This window comes from Heterocephalus glaber, unplaced genomic scaffold (genome assembly GCF_053883595.1).
Source record: "Heterocephalus glaber isolate CG9 unplaced genomic scaffold, H.glaber_assembly_v1.0 deba00000347, whole genome shotgun sequence".
Lineage (NCBI taxonomy): Eukaryota > Metazoa > Chordata > Mammalia > Rodentia > Bathyergidae > Heterocephalus > Heterocephalus glaber.
In genome coordinates, this window is record NW_028258143.1 from 57,462,510 (window position 1) to 57,480,647 (window position 18,138).

The 18,138-nt window shown below is 36.8% G+C and overlaps 1 long non-coding RNA gene across 1 annotated transcript; it reads right to left on the reverse strand.

Annotated features, from left to right (window-relative positions):
* Nucleotides 1-1,047: 1,047 nt before the first annotated feature.
* On the reverse strand, nt 1,048-6,494 carry LOC110344451 (uncharacterized). Its single transcript, XR_002387042.2, has 2 exons — nt 5,804-6,494; nt 1,048-3,093 (listed from the first exon to the last, which is right to left on the reverse strand). It is a non-coding gene; the product is annotated as an uncharacterized LOC110344451 (long non-coding RNA).
* Nucleotides 6,495-18,138: the final 11,644 nt, after the last annotated feature.

The window sequence follows — 18,138 nt, forward strand, 5'->3', positions numbered from 1 at the left end:
GGATCTAATTTTTGTGATAGTTTTATTATCAGGATGGTAACAACTTTAAAAATAATAGAGCAATTTAGACTGAGGCTAGGTTAGACCCACTTATATTCTGCAAAACTATAGAGTGCAATGGTGTCTTTTAATATATTTATATTATTTATGAAGAGTGACCCACTTCCATCTTTACAGCTGGCATCTGGTATAGCTTGCTTATCTATTTTACTGGCAATCCTAAGACAAAGATTTTTCTTTGTGGAGGCCACTTTTGAAGGCATAGTGCTGCCCTGGATGGTAATCTCATCATTTTACTAATTACTGTAATTACTAGTAATTACTAATTTACTAATTTTACTGCTTTCTAAAGTACTTTTCTTCATATCATTTTCTCATGACATAATAAAATCACTTATAGTATGCAAAATCACTTAAGCTTTTCATTGGTAGTGTGCATACACCATATTAAACTTCTATTGAATGTTTGGATATTTTTCAATTTTTCCTTATTATAAACTTCTAGAAATGAAATTACTATATTGAAGAGTATAAAACTTTTAAAGGCTTTTATGACTGATTGCCAAATTGTCATCCATATATATCACACTAGTATCACACTGATATATATCACCAGCAAAGTGTACATGTAGATATTTTGCTAAAACTTTAATAAAGCCAGATATTGATATCTTACATTTTACATTTTTGCTAGGGTTAGTTGAGAAAACTATCATTGTTGTTATTTTTCAGTTTTCACATATTTATTGCCCATAAACCTTGTTCTTACTTCTTATTCATTACTAATTTTTTGCATCAATTAGTAAGAATTCTGCATATTAAAGATTTAACACTTTGTTTTTTAAAAATCTTTCCAAAGTTTATTTTACTCTCAATTCTGCTTATGTTATTTTTGAAATTATAACTTAAAATGTTTTATGTAGTCATATGTATTAGTTTTTCCTTTATGTTTTCTTCTTTTGACTTACTTCCATTCTTATAGTATTTTATTTGTGATATTTGCATTTTTAAATACTAAAAGTGGTTTAATATAATCTTCAATTGAAGTAAATGATGATTTAGTTTGTTGTTTATCATTCCATTTTAGGGAAACTTTTTTACTTTTTGTCCTGCTGATAAGAATATCAACAGAAATAGGACAAACAAAAGAAATGAATTAATCTTACTCTTTTTGGATGTATGATTTAAAAATCTGGTGGGAAAGCAGGCCAACATTTTAACATTAGATGATTAACTTTTCTGAAAGAAATTTTAGGATTTACTTTTTGATTTGTGGGATAGATGCATTCTCATAATATTGACTATAATTATTAATATTTTAATTCTTTTCTCATGGTAGTTCATGTTAAATTAGAAATTATGTCCTAGCAAGGTTTGGGTAAATCTTATAGCCTACTTTGCCATTTATCAAGAAGTGATTATTTTTAACTTTTTATTCATCTTAAAATTAGTTATAATGCATGATGTGCTATAAAAATCACATTTATTTCCTCTATATACTGTATATAAGTAACTACATAGTATATATTTTTGAATTGAAATGCTACTCTTATGATTAGCTACATTTATTTCCATATTTATATGTATGTGTACATATATACATACATATGTGGCTTTCTTTTTTATCACCTTTTCTGTTTTAGAACAGTCTCTTAATATTTTAATTGTTGTTTGAAATACATTTTAATATAAAGTGGTCACTGTATTTTTAATCACAATACTCATAAGAAAAAGTGATTTAAAACATTTTAGAAACATTTCATTTTAAAATGCATTTTTAAAATTTCACCCTTTTGCTTTTCACAATACTGGGGGTCAAAACTAGGGTTGCTCTACCATTCACCTATATCCTTAGCTATTTTTATTTTATGTTTTGAGACAGAGTCTCACAAAATTGCCCAGGTAGGCTTTGAACTTGAAATTCTCCTGCCTCGGCCTCTGCAGTGCTGGGTGTACATGTATGGCTCACTATGCCTGGCTCAAGAAATTACTTTTTAATGTTAAACTTATGTCAAACAGGAATAGTAACTTCTACACATTCACAGTAAAACCTAAATAAAATATGTAATCAAAATATAACATACACTAATACTAGAAATTATGGTAATTCGACATAAATGGGCAAAGATCAGACCCTTACTGAGGTAGCTGCTTATAACTTGGTCATTTTGAGGCCATTTCTCAGGTTGTGTGTGATGGAAAGGGTTGAAAGCACTCTGTTGGAGCTGGTCCTTGTTAGGTTTGATGGATGGTGGAGACTCCGGTTGCACTGTTGCATCCCCACTCCCAACCTGCAGCTGGCTCTTCACGAATCACTGTCTTGACCTTGGCTTTCCCTGTACTCCCTGGTTCCTGACCGTTTATCGAGCATGTGGACTGTATCCATTCTCACTCCTCCCTTAGCCATCTGCAGACTTCTTGGCCTTTCTAGTTCCACCTTACAGCCTTGTTTTCCCAATTCACTGACATTCTTGATGCTCCCACTGTGACAGAAAGCAAAGGGCCTTCTCTTCTGGCCAGCTGACCTTTCTCCTAGTCTTTACAGGCACTGGCCTTTTCTCAAACACTTTAATTTCACACAAGAAAGCTTACAGAACTGCACTTGCAATATAGTCACACTCTTACAATATAACCACAGTAGATATCAGTGTTACCTATTAAAGCAGTTTAAGAATTCATCATAGCTGAGCATGGTGGACCACACCTGTAGCCCTGGCACCCTGGAAGGCTGAGGCAGGAGGATTTTAAGTTCAAGCCCAGTCTGGGAGGTTTAGCAATTTGTTGAGAACCTGTCTTGAAATTTAAAAGTAAATAAAAAGGAAAGGTGACATAGAAAGAATTAAGATGAATTATGTACATTTACAAGCTCTCTGCAATGACTATAACCATAATGTACTTGAAACATGTACTAATAAACATTTAAAAAATAGGAGCTGCAGATGTAACTCGGTGTGAAGGCACTGGATTCAATTCTCAGTACTTAAAAAGAGCAGACTTCATCATTTTCCTTTTTACCACCTCCTCTACTTTGGGTTCTACAGTAGTGCTTCCATTTACTTGCGTGTTTTGTTTTGTTTTCTGCTCCAAGATGTACTGTATTATTGTAAGAAAGATAAATAATAATTATGACAACAAGGCAAGATCAAAAGAAAAGTGCCAATTAAGAAAGGAGGAACAGAGAAATAGTACCAAAAACCAAAATTTACTTTAGCGACATAACTAAAGATAATCGTTCAAGAACATGCCGTTAACAATGACTGCTTCACAAACTCATATTACATTTTTTCTGATGTCTGTTAATCACTAATCAAGCTTGGAGGATTGAACCTTTAAATATTTACCAGGTGGAGCTGACTCGTGCATAGGTACAAATTGCTCCACCACCAACTCTGCCACTTCAGGTCCATAAAAGGGGGAGCTTTAAGAACATAAATATTTTGTAATGTTTTACACCATCCAGGACATTACATGTTGCTTGTGAAAGAATTCAGAGAGACAAGAATTTTGTTCACTCTAGAGTAATGGCATTCTGCAAATGCATACCAAGAGCAACAATGATGATTCTGCACTTTTTCTCAGCAAGAATCCAATTAGGAGGCCCAAAGCATTAGCTGCCTAGGTACCATATGCTGTGTCTGTTTTTATGCACTATAATTTCAGGCCTTCCATCACCTTAGAACAATTAGTTGTCCTTTCCATGGAGAAAGGCAGAATGGTACATTTCAAAGCCTAAAGACTAAGCAGAATTTTCAGATCTTAGGAAACTTTCCAAGCATTTTCTGGAAAACGATGTTTAATGATAACCTGTAACTGTAAGGAAATGATTTCATGAGTTATAATTACATAAGCATTACAAATTGATGAACCAATAAAAGCAATTTTTTTTGAGCTCCAGAGAGTTTGCAATCCACTGGTTGGAATTTCAGTAGATTATTAAAATTAGCTTCTCCACTTTGCAACTCCATGAGGCGGTGGAAAAAGAAGGTAGATGAGATGTGGGACTGAATTTTGCCCCCAAACCTCACTTTGGGGGAGGGGTGGGATGGTGAGGTGCTGAGGAAGGTGGATAGGCCCAGCCCATTAACCCTTCAGAGAAAGTGGGAGGACAATGTAACAACAACACCACCAACAACAACCACAAAACTAGGAAACTTGTCCTGAAGACTCCAAAGTGTATTCTATTTCCTTCAGGCCCAGAGCCTTGGGTTTATGAAGTGACCCTGTAATTCAGTGGTTCTTAACCTGGACCAGTAGTTAGAAGTCAGATCCCCTCTTTGGTCCCTCCCTCCACCAGCTGTGGTTTAATTGCTTAGGGTGGGACTAAGCCAGTGTAGTTTCCTAAAGTTCCACAGATGATTCCAACATTAGCGAGGGTTGTCACGGAGTGCTGTACTGCTGTGTACACCTAAGTGTCTGTAGACTGAAGAAATACCAGATACATATGTGGATCTTTTGTCACCTTTTCCTCCATAATTGATGGATCAGTAATTGAGATACAAATTCATTTGAAAGCAGCAGGGAATGAATAGGATTTTTGTTATTACATTGTCCCTCATAGGTGCTGTCCTGTGGGTGTTCTCAGCATTGAAAAATGTGAGTATCTGATCTATGAAAGACCCAAAGTAGAGTTAAGATTTTTATTTAGAAAGTCACCCTTAGGGTTTAAATAGTGGTCACGATAAGGTCTTGTTTGTGGAGATGGGAAGGGGATTTGGGGATGGACAGAGACCCCAGGGTGGGGAGAAGAATGGGAAGTAAAACTGATTAAGATGCAATATGTATATGTACCAATTCCTCAACATGAATGTAATTATTATGTATGACACACATATACGAATAAGAAAAAGACTAGTTCCTGACTTAATTCTGAGCATAGGAAAATTTTATATAAAGTGTTGGGGATGGAGACTCAATACTTAAATACTGGGGCGATAAAAGGGGTCTTAGGTAATCCATCTGGGCCATGAGCCATGACTCGGCTCCTGCTGTAGGGGGCCTTGAGTGGTTTCTCTGAGAAACTGGAGAGATGGGATGGATTAGTTGTGCTTTAAGCTTTTTTCTTTTTCATCCTGGGGTTTGAATGTAGGACTGTCACACTGAACTCTATCCCTAGCTACGTCCTCCCTCCTTAATGTTTTGGGTTTTTTTAAACTTTGAGACAGGTTCTCACTAAATCACTAAGTTTCCCAGACCAGGGTCAAACTTGGGATCCTCTTGCCTCAGGCTCCCAGAGTGCTGAGATTGTAGCAGAGCACCACTGCGCCTAGCTCCTATAAGGCTTCTTGAAAAAATCTTTCCTTGGGGCTGCAGGAATTCTCAAGCACAATGAATCTTGATTTTTTTTTTCTGCAACACCATGAAAGCTCTGACTACCCAGGTTAGATTTCTCCAGGCTGAGTGGACCTTGAAGGCAAAGACCCGTTTTCTCCTTGTGAACTATGACATCACATTCACTTTAGGAACTTGTGAACGAGGCTGCAAGATCCTGGGTCAGAAATTTACCTAGTTACTGTTCTGTAGGTACAGGCCACCGCTCAGTTCTTTTACTAAAACATATAAAATGCTTTTGGCCTTCTGACCGTCTTTTTAAATGTTAAAATTCAGAGCTGAGTGCCACATACAAAAGACAGGTCTGCACAAAACACACTGAGAAGACCTTTTCATGTCTCAAGAGTAGGCACCTATAGTTAATATATCTGAAGGAAAAATATTATGATATAAAAATACTCGAAGCAAGAAGAATCTACCACGATTGTAAGAAACTCATTCTGGATTTTAACAATCTTATTAAAGAAGCACTTACCTGAATGTATATAGAAATCTCTCCTTATAGCTCATTTCATGTTCTCTCAGGAAGATGAATAAAAATTGAGCACCATTCTCCTCATATTTCATCATAGACCTAGAGGCATTTGTTAGTTTTCCATTCATGTTTGTGTTTTTAGAAACAAAAAAAGCCCAGTGGTTCTGCCTTCTTTATTGGTCCTGTTTCCTCTGTATCTGGCTTTCTGTGATGCTTTGCTGTGGCATGTGGCAAACTTCTGGAGATGCTCAGCTTAAAAGTTGCTGGTCAAGGTTCTCATCCTTACATGGGCAGTCTTTACTTTCCATTCCTTGTCCAAGAAAGAAAGAAAAGAAAGAAAGAAAGAAAGAAAGAAAGAAAGAAAGAAAGAAAGAAAGAAAGAAAGAAAGAAAGAAAGAAAGAAAGGAAAGGAAAGGAAGGAAAGGAAGGAAGGAAGAAAGGAAGAGAAAGAGAAAGAAAGGGAAAGAAAGACACACATACACAGGTTTTTGGAGGCATTACCAGCACCAAGTGGAAGACCCACAGTCAACTAAACCTCAGAATACCCTGGTGATACTCACGCTCCTCACCTCAGAATCAGCTCCTCACTCAGTGCCTCGCCCCACCCCGCACCCAGAGTCCCACCCCAGCAATGTGGAATAGTTTTGGACCTCTCCACCTTTCACAATCTTTCTTCACGTTAGTTAGAAAGTCCTAGCGATTCTACCGCCTAAATATCGTTCAACGTGGGAAAGTACGGGGGAGTAGGGGGTGAAACCACTGATTTAGGTCAAGGGATGCATCTCATTTTGTTTAACTGATTTATCAACCTTCTTTACTTTCTTCATAAATAGATTTAAACCCTGGTCTCACTCTCCTCCATCCCAGTAAAATAACGGCATTTTAGTCCACATAGTTTCTTTTTCTTTGGCTTTTCCCCTCCTCTGCCCCCTTCTCCTTATTTGAAGTACTGCTCTGAGCTACATTCCTAGCCCTTTTTAAAAACAATTTTTTAAAAAAAATTATAATCTTACTAAATTGCTAAGTTGCCCAGGCTGGGCTTGACATATGGTTCTCAAATTAAAACCTAAGGCTCCTTTTTCTTCACTAATATTCCCTCACCAACAAATCCATCAGAAAGTAGTGTAGACTCAACTTCAGACATAGGTCTACTGCTTTTTAATTCTGTTGTTGCCCTTTTCTTGACACAAACCACCTCTGCACAGTGCAAGAACTACTGAAGTTTCCTATCCGGTAGCTCCTTTTCCAACCCTGAATCATCCTCCACAGAATCGTTCATTTTTAAGAATGGTCTTAATTTTTAAAATAAAATATTTCAAACATTTAAATAAAATAGGTTATTTTTCCTTATAAAACTTTAACCTTATATTTACTTCACATACTTTTTCCATAAATGAATAGAATATATTTTTAATACACAAAATTTTATTTTTTAAAATTTTATTTCTAGCCAGGCATGGTATCACATACCTGTAATCTCAGCTACTTGGGAAGCTGAGGCAAGAGGATTACAAGTTCAAGGCCAGTCTAAGCAACTTAGCAAGACTCTGTCTCAAAATAAAAAAGTAGCTCGGTCATACAATATCCCTGAATTTGATACCCATTACTGAAACAACAATGATAATTTTATATGATACATCTTTATTTTACAGATTCTCACAATGGAAAAATGAAAAATTTAAAATTTTTCTATTAATAGACATGATTTTAAGACAAGTAATATAAACATATTGAGGATTAAGTGTGTCTGGTCGCTCCCCTGTTCTTTCCTGGGTCTGTTCTACTCCTCTGTTTCCTGGTCACAATGAACTAGGCAGCTTTGATCCACTCTACCTCTCGCCATGTTTCTGCCTTGGAAGCAGCCACCCATGGACTGAATCTCCTTAAAATGTGAGGCAAATTAAACCTCCTGTTTAAGTTGTGGGTGTCAGGTATTGTGTCCTAGTGACCAAAAGCTGACTAATACAGTAGTATTATATAAGTAATATTAAACTGCTGCTTGTTTTGATTAACATTAGGTTTCGATATTTGTGTTCATATTGAGACATGTTGCTCTAGTTTATTCATTTAAATTGTAAAGTATGCTAGCAAGTCAAGAGGTCATAATTCATGTATTTATTTTTCTACTTATTTGCATTCAAGTCATTTTCTAACTTTTTTTTTCATAATTGGTGTTTCAGTGAGCATTCACGTATCTCTCTTCTGTACATGTATGAAAGTGTGTATAAATATATGTGTGTATAAATATATGCCAAGGAGTGAAAAGTGGGGTCTCAGGGCCTTAAAAACTTATCCAAATTTTGTATATTGGCAGTACAATCTTAAAAAATACATTATTAAATATTATAGAGTCCCTATAATATGCAAAGATGAAGCAATAAAAAAGAGAGACAAGATTTCTGCTGGCAGAGATCTTATATTCTATTTTGGGGAAGAACAAGCAAATTACTAAGGTAATTTCAAAGACTTCTAAGTGCTAGACAGTGAATCATGCCACTGTTTTCCTTTAAGATCTTCCATGGTTTTCCACTGCATTTATGGTTAAATATAAATTTTTTCCAGGCCTGTAAGACTTGGGAGCATTAGGTCCCTGCCTCATTCCTCCAGCCTTCCTTTGGCTCCACATGCTGTTACATTGACCTGGAAGTCTTTGGAACTAAGTATTTTCCTGCTTTAGGACTTTACATGTCCTTTCAGGGAAGTTCTTTCCATCATTTGCCTCTCTCGTGCACCTTTTTCTTTTCTTCAGTATCATTTACCACAGCATATAATTACACATTTTATGTCGTGGGCCTCACCTACTGGATTGCAAGTTCCATGAGGCAGGGAGGAGTCTTCTTCTGTTTCCTGGTGTGTCTCCTAGCCCTGTCTGACACACAGTGGTTCTTTGATTTTTTAAAAGTTCATACAATTAATCATTTTTCTGAAACACTGTTTGCCTACTCATTTTGATCAGGAGATTTAGTTTTCTTTGGCTTCAATTTTTCTCTCCTTTCAGGGTCTCCCCTCCTGACTGAAGGTTTGGGGTAGCCTTCATAGGTCCCCAGAGCAGACCCAGGACTTATTATGGCATTAAGGACTCTTGTCCTTGTGACATTGGAGATGCCACATACCTACTCAGAGTGTTCCCAGGACAAAATATCAAATAAAGAGTTACTCTTTATAGATTCGAGATAGTAGACCTTTATCTGAGGAAGAGCAGGTGAAGATTTTTTCCCACATTGTGGGTTGTCTCTTCACACTGCTGGTGGTTTCTCTTGCTGTGCAGAAGCCTTTAAATATGAAGAGATCCCTCTTGTTGATTGTTTGTGGTAGTTCATGGGCAACTGAGGTTTTGTTCATAAAATCTTTTCCTACACCAATGTCTTCAAGGGTTCTACCTAACCTCTGTTCCAACTGGTTCAGAGTTTCTATTTTAATATTTAGATCTTTAATCCATTTTGATTTTATTTTAGTACATGGTGAGAGATATAGATCTAGTTTTAATCTTTGGCAAGTTGAAGCCCAGTTTTTCCAGCACCATTTATTAAAGAGGCTATCTTTCCTCCAGTGAGGGTGTTTGGCTCCTTTATCAAAGATGAGATGGCTGAGTGTGTCTGGCGTTGTTTCTGCATCTTCTAATCTGTTCCACTGGTCATCAGTTCTGTTTCTTTGCCAGTACCATGCTGTTTTATCACAGTAGCTTTGTAATATAGTTGCAGGTTCGGGATCACTACAGAAAGAATGGCTGCTATCATGAAATCAACCAATAACATGCTGGTGGGGCTGTGGGGAAAAAGGAACCCTTCTCCACTGCTGGTGGGAGTGTAGACTGGTGCAACCACTGTGGAAATCAGTATGGAAATACCTCAAAGAACTAGGACTGGAAGTCCCATTTGACCCCGCTATTCCACTGCTGGAGATCTTCCCCAAAGAATTAAAAGAATCATACTACAGTGATATATGTGCACCCATGTTCATAGCAGCACAGTTTGTAATAGCTAAAACTTGGAAACAGCCCAAATGCCCATCAACTGGAGACTCCATAAAGAAAATGTGGTTTTTTTTATAAAATGGAATACTACTCAGCCATAAAAAATGAGAAATTAGAGACATTTATAGCTAAGTGGGTGCACATTGAGGCGATACTCTTAAATGAAATTAATAGGACACACATGTGTACCAAATAGTTTCTCTGGTGTGAGAAACTAAAAGTGTAAATAAGGACTAAATGTATAATAGGTAATGTGAAAGAGGAAGAAAAGGGGCAAAGGGGAAGGAAGCGGGAGGGGTAGGGGAAAGGATAGAAGGGAATGGGATTAATATGAGAAAATGGAAAAATAGAAACAAAATCTTTGTAAATAGGGAGGACTGGAGGGGTTGAAGGGAGGGCTGGGCAAGGGTGAAAAATAAGAACCAAGAGAGACTATGTAAAGGTGCTAATTTCCAATGATGAATGTCATTATATTGTATACCTAAAATGTACCAATGATTAGAATGAATAATTGATAATGTAAAATAGGAAGAAAAGGTCCAAAGGGGTAGGGGTAGTGGGAGGGGCAGGGGAAAGGAAAGAAGGGAAAGGAAAAATGCTGAGAAATGGAAAAAATGGAAATAAAGTCTTTGTAAATAGGGAAGGGTGGACGGGGTGAAGGGAGGGCTAGGAATGGGGGAAAAAATAAGAACCAAGATGCATTATGTAAAGGTACAATTCCCAAGGAGAAATGTAATTGCGTTGTATACCTACAATGTACCAATAAAAGAATTTAATAAATACAAAAAAGAACTAAAAGGTATAATAGATAATGTTTAATAGGAAGAAAGGGGGCAAAGGGGAAGGGGAAGTGGGAGGGGTAGCCAAAAGGAAAGAAGGGAATGGAATTAATATGAGAAAATGAAAAAATGGAAACAAAGTCTTTGTAAATAGGGAGGGGTGGAGTGGTTGAAGGGAGGGTAGGGGAATGTGGAAAAAATAAGAACCAAGAGAGATTATGTAAAGGTGCAAATTTCCAATGATGATTGTCATCATATTTTATGCCTAAAATGTACCAATAAAATTCATTTTAAAAAATAAAAAAAAAGAAGAGCCGGACAAACCCAAAACCCATAGAAGGGAAGAAATTATAAAGATCAGAGGAGAAATCAATGCAATGGCAATTAAGAATGATACAAAAAAATCAATGAAGCCAAGAGTTGGTTCTTTGAAAGAATCAACAAAATTGACAAACCCTTAACCAACCTTATCAGAAACAAGAAAGAAAAGGCCGAAATCCATGCAATTAGGAATGAAAAGAGTGAAATGACAATAGAACAAGCAGAAATCCAGAGGATTATCAATACCTACTTCAAGAACCTATACGGCAATAAGATGGCAAAAGAACAGATTCCTAGATATATATGAATTACCAAGGTTGAACAAAGAAGACCTAAAAATTCCAAACAACCCAATATCAACCAATGAAATTGAAAATGTAATTAAAAACTTATCAACTAAGAAAAGCCTGGGCCCTGATGGCTTCACTGCTGAATTCTACAAGACATTTAGAGAGGAACTGCTGCCACTACTGTTTAAACTCTTCATTGAAATTGAAAGGGAAGCAATAATCCCAAATTCATTCCTGGAAGCAAACATCACCTTGATCCCCAAAGCAGAGAAAGACCCAACCCAAAAAGAGAATTATAAGCCAATCTCACTAATGAACACAGATGCAAAAATCCTTAATAAGATACTGGCAAATAGAATGCAGAAGATCATTAAAAAGATCATACACCCTGATCAAGTGGGATTCATCCCAGGGATGGAGGGATGGTTCAACATATGCAAATCAATCAATGTAATACACTATATCAATAGAGCCAAGGACAAAACCATATGATTATCTCCATAGACACAGAAAAAGCATTTGACAAAATCCAACATGCATTTATGATAAAATCCCTATAAATATTGGAATAGATGGTGTCTATCTCAAACTGACAAAAGCCATCTATGAAAAACCAACAGCCAGTATTGTACTAAATGGTCAAAAACTGAAATCCTTCACATTAAAATCAGGAACAAGACAAGGATGTCCACTGTCACCACTGTTGCTCAATATAGTTTTGGAAACATTAACCATGGCAATTAGACAAGAGAAAGAAATAAGTGGAATAAAGATAGGAAAGGAAGAAGTCAAATTGTCATTATTTGCAGATGACATGATACTCTATATAGAAGACCCCAAGAACTCCACCAAGACTTAATAGCCAAATTCAGTAAAGTAGCTGGTTACAAGGTCAACACAAAAATCAATAGCTTTCCTCTACACAAATGACAGACTCACTGAGAGAGAAATAGGGCAAACAGTTCCTTTCACGATAGCACCCGAAAAGTGAAATATCTAGGAATCTACCTAAGGAAAGAAATCAAAGACTTCTTCTCTGAAAACTATAGCACTCTGAAAGAGTGAAAGATTGAAGATGATATCAGAAAATGGACAGACATCCCCTGCTCCTGGGTAGGAACAATCAACATAGTGAAAATGGTCATACTTCCAAAACTGCTGTATAGATTCAGTGCAGTTCCACCTGAGATCCCAGCAGCATACATCACGGACCTTGAGAAAACAATCCAAAAATTCATTTGGAATAAGAAGAGACCTAGAATAGCAAAAGCAATTCTAAGTAACAGAGACATGGCAGGGGGTATCACAATTCCCAACTTGAAAGTATACTACAAAGCTACTGTGATAAAAACAGTATGGTACTGGCAAAGAAACAGACCTGAGGACCAGTGGAACAGATTAGAAGATGCTAACAACTCCTGACACACTCAGCCATCTCATCTTTGATAAAGGAGCCAAACACCCTCACTGGAGGAAAGATAGCCTCTTTAATAAATGGGGCTGGAAAAATTGGGCTTCAACTTGCCAAAGATTAAAACTAGACTTATATCTCTCACCATGCACTAAACTAAAATCAAAATGGATTAAAGATCTAAATATTACAATAGAAATGCTGAATCACCTGGAACAGAGGTTAGGTAGAACTCTTGAAGACATTGTTGTAGGAAAAGATTTTATGAACAAAACTTCAGTTGCCCGTGAACTGGCATAAACAATCAACAAATGGGATCTCTTCTTATTAAAAAGCTTCTGCATAGCAAGAGAAACCACCAGCAGTGTGAAGAGACAACTCACAATGTGGGAAAAAATCTTCACCTGCTTTTCCTCAGACAAAGGTCTACTATCTCATATCTATAATGAACTTAAAAAGATCAGACCTCCCAAATTTAAAGACCCAATCCAAAAGGGGGCATCTGAAATGAACAGACATTTCTCAGTCAAAGAATTAGAAATAGTAAATAAATACATGAAAAAATGTTCAACATCACTGGTCATTCAATAGATGCAAATGAAAACAATGCTGAGATTCCACTTCATTCCAGAAAGAATGGCTGCTATCATGAAATCAACCAATAACAAATGTTGGTGGGGCTGTGGGGAAAGAGGAACCCTGCTCCACTGCTGGTGGGAGTGTAGACTGGTGCAACCACTGTGGAAATCAGTATGGAGACACCTCAATGAACTAGGAGTAGAGGTCCCATTTGACCCAGCTATTCCTTGCTGGTTATCTTCCCCAAAGAATTAAAACAATCATACCACAGTGATATATGTGCACCCATGTTCATAGCAGCACAGTTTGTGATAGCTAAAACTTGGAAACAGCCCAAATGCCTATTAACTGGAGACTGGATACGAAAATGTGGGGGTTTTTTTTAATAAAATGGAGTACTTCTCAGACATAAAAAATGAGAAATTAGAGACATTTATAGCTAAATGGATGCAAATTGAGGAGATACTCTTAAGTGAAATAAATAGGACACACATGTATAAATACCGAATAGTTTCTCTGATGTGAGAAACTGAAAATGTAAATAAGGACTAAAACGTATAATAGATAATGTGAAATAGGAAGACAAGGGGCAAAGGGGAAGGGGAAATGGGAGGGGTAGGGGAAAGGATAGAAGGGAATGGAATTAATATGAGAAAATGGAAAAATGGATACAAAATCTTTGTAAATAGGGAGGGATGGAGGGGTTGAAGGGAGGGCTGGCCAAGGGTGAAAAATAAGAACCAAGAGAGATTATATAAAGGTGCAAATTTCCAATGATGAATGTCATATTATATACCTAAAATGTACCAATGATTAGAATGAATAATCGATAATGCAAAATAGGAAGAAAAGGTCCAAAGGGGTAGGGGTAATGGGAGGGGCAGGGGAAAGTAAATAGGGAAAGGAAAAATGATGAGAAATGGAAATAAAATGTTTGTAAATAGGGAAGGGTGGAGGGGATGAAGGGAGGGCTAGGAATCGGGAAAAAATAGGAACCAGCATGCATCATGTAAAGGTTCCCAGTGAGAAGTGTAAATGTGTTGTATACCTAAAATGTACCAATAAAAGAATTTAAGAAAAAACAAAAAACAAATACATAACCACAATATGCCCCAAACAGTTTAATTTATACCCAGATGATAATGCTGCCTTTGCTCTGATTCTTTTATTAAGGGAATCCATTACATATGGAGCTCTTACGTTTGATTCTATTCATGCTAGGTTTGTTTTGTCAGTGGATTTATACTTATATGACAGGGCTCCATGAGGTCTGAAAGACTGAAAGGGAAAATTTGTATAGGGCTTTGTGCAGCATTAAGGTTTAGCTCTGCTAAGAACTTGAGCTTGAGCTGACTAGTGACTAACATCTGGAGACCCACTTCGCCTCAGTCTCCTCATCTGTCACCTACATTATCTAAATCTCTGTGACCTAAGAATGAAATGAGGTCTTTGTAAAATACAAGATATTAGGCAAGTATAAAACAAATTTTATATTAACATTTCCCTAAGAGTTTGTAAATTGTCTTTTATATTTGTCACTTTTTCCCAGGCAATTTATTTGTTCGATTCAACATTATTTGAGAATTTCTTTGTTCTATGTGTTAAATTTCTTTTCTCTGAAAATGTGACATTTTCCCACAGAAGTATTTTCATATTCCAGTCTCTACACTTCTGTCACTTGTCTTAAAAACCTTTTACTTTTGGAAGAACCCTTATCAGTCAGGGCAGGCAGACTGTATTCATTTCAACAACTTCTAGAATTGGTTTTTTCCAGCAAGCATTCTATATGTTGTAAATTAGGAATGGTGAGGGGGAAAAACAGAAAATAAAATATAGAAATGGTTAATGGGAAAGAATAAAATTTAGCTACTTCCCCCCAATATGAGAAGACAACATGATGTAATGGCTGCACAGTGAGTCTATCTGGTTGAAATCCCATTTCTGCCATGGTCTGTGTCAACTTGGGCAAATTCCTTTGCTTCTCTGTGCCCCAGTTTCCTCCTCTCAGAGGAGGGATGGTAGTAATAACACTTCACAGGGGTGTGGGGAGATTATATGAGAGAACACAGCGAAAGAATTCAGAAGAGCAGCTAGCACAAGGTAGGTCCTTATAAAAGATAACCCTTTGCTGATAGCTCAGTAACACACGTGGGGCACAGGCAGGTCTCAGTGAAAAAAATTACCTTTATAAAACTTAAGCCTATACATTTTTATGAAGTGGAACTTCTGTGTTGCTGAAGACCTGGAGAGGCTCAGAGAGGGAACAGAAGCTCTGCACCCTTCCCTCATTGCTCTTATCTCTTCCATCCGGCTGTTCCTGAGTTGCATCCTTTTGTAATAAATGTATAACCAAATAGTGAGAGATTGGATATAGAAACGGACAGTGGACATACATGATGATAAAAGTCAGACCCACACTTTCTTCAGCAGCCAGGCCAAAAGTTAAATCACAGTCTTGGCAGCAATCAGCCCAGAACAGTCAGGATCTGGTCAGTGACTGCCAGCTTTCTTTATTTTGCCCCATCCCTCCCATCAGCACTGCACACTTCCAACTCACAGCCAAGGAGAGAAAGCCAAATATTTTTTTTGAACCAAAATTACCTAAAATGGCCTACTTCCTGTTAGCTGGTCTTCTGCTGCACCATGCCAGCAACCTCTAACCAGTGCACACCTAAACTCTTCTCCATTTTTTCCCATAAAACTTGCTCCCTTTACTTTGAGTTTCCCAACTGCAAGTGATGATGTCTGACTTCCTTGTTATAGCAAGATCTGAGTTTATGATCTCAGTTGCTTTCTTTTAAAGGTTTTCACTAAAAACAATCTATATGGCAGGTACTATTCTGATATTGGGGTTTCAACACTGAAAAAGAGGATATACTTCTTATAAATTCATAATTGTCACATTATTAGTAATACTTATACTGTGTTACTTGGTTGTACAAGTTTATACTAACTTGTGTTCTAGTTTCAAACATACAGTTACCACATAACTTATGTTCACATATGAGTGTATTCTACATTTGTCATTTGGGAGAATTATAAAGTTTTCCTCTTTTCTTTTTCTACTAGCCTAGTTTGCTTTGTCATTGTTCTATTACTGGGAATGTTGATTGTTTCCAGTTTTTCACTACTACACATAGCCCCTGAATGAAAATCTTGAACAAATTACCTTTTTCTTTTTTGTTATTTCCTTGGGGAAATATTTCTGATGATTGAAATTACTGAGTTAAAGGGCAAGAAAAATTTTATAGCTCTCATTCCCTGTTATCAGATAGCTTTCAGAAATATTAAATCCATTTACAATCTTAACAGCATGCATACACCTATTTTCTCAGACCTTGTCAAGTTTCTTTGATTCATATTTGAAAACTCACATTAGTTTTCCGTAGTCTTCTAACCAGGCTTCAGACAACCTGCTCTCATATCGAGGGTATAATCTCCAGCCACAAATGTAATTTCTGCATTGCCTACAAGTAAGGGAACCAGGAAGCAAAAGGAAGCCTTGATGTGCACTGGGTGAAAGGCTCTGGAGTATGAAAGTCCCCAAGGCAGGTGGTACTTTGCTCTGCTATTTTTTAGCTGCATGACCTTGAGCAAGTTGCTGACTCTCTTTAAGCCCCATAACCTTTATCACAGAGATGTTGTTAGGAGTGAAATAGATAACAGGTGTAAAGTGCTTAGAGTAGTACTTATCAATAAAGAAGCCTTAAGAAATCGTGTCATATCTTTAAGTCAAGGAGAAATCACTTGAAACCTTTTGGCATTTCACTTTGTGTACCTAATTGCCATGTCATCATTCATATAGGTAATGGTGAATTTATTGCATATTTAGCCTAATATCAATTTCACCTTCTGAAGAATATTTATTTATGTGGTATAATTAAAAAAACATTTAGCAATATGGAAATCAGTGAGTTAATTTCCTGAGATAAAAATTAAATATTTGGGGCTATTCATATATCTAACATAATTATGCATAAGATCATATTTGTTTTTTGAAAGTTCTATACCTGTGGTTCAGTAGCTGTTTGGTATCATGTAATAGATGTTGAAAGAGACTGGAAAGATCATCAACTCATTCTCCATCACTCCTGCTCTCATCTGATACAGGGATCTTTCTCTAACAGATGCCTATCTAGCCTGTGCCTGAAATTTTTATTTTATGACTTTAAAATCAACATGCTCTTTTAAGTTCTTGGATAATTAGGAAAAATTTTTGAGCAGTAGTGAGATATTTTGTGAAATATAGACTCTAATATACACATATTAATAATTTAAATTCCATACTGAAAAACTACTTGATTGGTAACTCACACTAGAGTACACACAAAAGCAGACCATGCGGAAGACATTATTTGAATTTCTGGTTCACTTCATGAGTTTCAAGCAAATGCTTCTCTTTTTCAGAGATATGTATGAGCTAATTGTTTTAGGTGCTCTGAGTAAGAGCTCTTGCATCCAATTAACTTATCATATTATTATTCCTTGATGAGTAAAGGAAGTATTATTTTGCAGAATAAAATAATGAGACCTGAATGGGAACAAACATTTATGATCTATTAAAATGTATAGGCACACCAGCATGAAACCTGGGACATGGAACTGAACATGGGCTTTTATCTACCCTCTCAGGTTGCCTATATTTGAGTCCCAAATGTGCCATTTCTTTTTGCCATGTTAATAAAGCATGGTATGTCTATTACAGTTACTTTCTAACAGCTCATGGTATTGCAGTTGTGGTCTGACATTTTTGGCCAATCTCCGTGAGGTTCCTTTAGCCTGTGGTCATTACTTTTAAGCTCATAATTGGGAGTGTTCAGCTACCCTACTGCTTTCCTTCATGCTGACTTGTTAGACACCCTGTAGAGCTAAAACAAAGCCAACTGAGCTTGGCTCCTAGTGTACTGGCTGCATTCCAGAAACTTGTTACCGGTGTTGTGGATGGAACAGGTATGATGCTAATGAGTCCCTGAAGAAGCTGG